Source organism: Cibotium barometz, chromosome 32 (genome assembly GCF_041138505.1).
Source record: "Cibotium barometz isolate CiBa-2024 chromosome 32, ASM4113850v1, whole genome shotgun sequence".
Lineage (NCBI taxonomy): Eukaryota > Viridiplantae > Streptophyta > Polypodiopsida > Cyatheales > Cibotiaceae > Cibotium > Cibotium barometz.
In genome coordinates this window covers 1,505,218-1,507,285 of record NC_141077.1, presented here as the reverse complement: position 1 = coordinate 1,507,285, position 2,068 = coordinate 1,505,218, and the positions used below count along the sequence as shown (strand labels likewise).

The window sequence follows — 2,068 nt, the reverse complement described above, 5'->3', positions numbered from 1 at the left end:
ATAGGCCGAAAGGGGGATTGTTGGTGGTGTCGGCCAATGACACATCACAGGGACAGATGTGCAAGCAAGCAGGTGACGAGGCAGAGAACGTGGAAAGTGCTGATGACCATGGACTAGGGGGTCTTGGGGTGGGCGCCAAAAAGTAGTTAACTGATGTTCTTGTTATGTTGTTCTTGCTGTGTAAGGGTAGTTAAAGTATAGTATGTATAAGAAGGGGGGGTTTGTCCTTGTATGCACATCCCTCCTCCCCGCCATGCATGCAGACTTGTAATCACCCTTCCACGTTCTTTTCTTTTTCTTTTGTATCCTCTGCAGTTAATAACAGCAGCCATGCAGTTCTAGCCGTGTCTCCTCTCTTCCTCACAATGTTTTCCTTCACACACCCTCAACACAATCACTTAATGTCTTCTTTGGCTGCATAGGACCAATAATCTACAACAATTTACACCGGCCTCCACTCCGGCGACATCCTCGTCTTCAAAACACCCAAGCTCCCGGAGTGCGCCCGCTTCCGCATCGGCAATGTCGCCGTGAAAGCCCTCCTTGTCACGGACGACACAATCTTTTCCGCCCACAAGGACCATAAGATCAGGGTTTGGCGCCGCCCAGATGCCGCCGGCATCCAATACAAGCTCTTCCGGACGCTCCCCACCACCGCCGATTACCTTCGGAATCTTATCGTCAGCAAGAGCTATGTGCAGATCCGTCGCCATCATAAACGCCTGTGGATTCAGCACGTGGATACCATCTCCGCCATGGCAGTGGCCCACGACGGCAACAGCACCGTTCTATACTCCGCGTCGTGGGACAAAACCTTCAAAGTGTGGAGCCTGAGCACCATGCGCTGCATCCAGTCTGTCAAAGCCCATCACGACGCCATTAACGCTATCGTGGTGAGTTCACAAGACGGCTTCATTTACACCGCCTCTGCAGACAGCACCATCAAGGTTTGGAAAAAGCTCCACAAGCTGGTGCCGGTTGCCACACTGGACTGTGCCCACACGTCATCCGTCAAGACTCAATGCGCTCGCCTTACGGCCGGACATCGGCATCTTATACTCTGCTGGATCCGACTCCTCCGTCAACGTGTGGCAGAGATCAAAGGAAGGCGCCAAATTTGCCTTGAAACCTCTCTCCGAGGGCATTGGCTTCCTTTGTCATGTACTTTATTCTCAAAACAAGCTCAAAATCCCCCTTATTTATGACTAAATCCTTGGTTTGTATAACTTGTTGGGGTCTTGCCTTTTATTTGAAGCATGGATGCACTACAACACAACCCCCCCTTAGAGATGAGCTCGAAATGACAGATTTTTTTAAATACGTCATTTACACGATGATGAATGTCATATAAACGACACGTTTTAAAACTGGAAAAACCTAGCGGCGTTTATAGCCAGGTTTTATAAAAGGAACTGGAAAAGTGTCGGGGTGTAAGTGACGCTATTTTTTCACCGCTATAAGCGCCACTATAACAAAAAGAGGGAGTAACGGCGTTTATAGCGTGGCCTTTATAAAGAAAACTGAAAAAGTGTAGGGGTGTAAGCGATGCTATTTTTTTGTCGGCTATAAGCGACACTATAAGCATCGCTAATAAGCGACGCAGAGAACAATTATTTTTGGGACAAACTGGGGTGTTATCCCCAATCTGTCCCATTATGTGTATGAAACCTATTATGTGTATACCATACATATCTATTGGAGGACTTAAAAAACATATGTATTATGTGTATACTCTATACATGCATAGAGATTTAGGCATAAACTTATGCATAAGTTTATGCATTGAGCTTTAATGCATAAGCTTAAAACTTGCATAAGCTCTATGCATAAAGCTTAAACGCATTGTGCTTTAATGCATAAGCTTAGGCATAAAGCTTTATGCATAAGCTTAAAGCATGCATTAAGCTCTATACATAAAGCTTTATGCATAAGCTTTAAACTTAAAGATTTATGCATGAATTAGCTCTATGCTTTATGCATAAGCTTATGTATGCGCATAAAGCATTAGCCATAGATTTATGCATGAATTAGCTCTATGATTTATGCATAAGCCTTAAGCTTAAAGGTT

At 45.1% G+C, this 2,068-nt stretch overlaps 1 pseudogene; it reads left to right on the top strand.

Annotated features, from left to right (window-relative positions):
• Positions 1-440: 440 nt before the first annotated feature.
• Positions 441-1,209, top strand: LOC147619726 (protein JINGUBANG-like; annotated as a pseudogene).
• Positions 1,210-2,068: the final 859 nt, after the last annotated feature.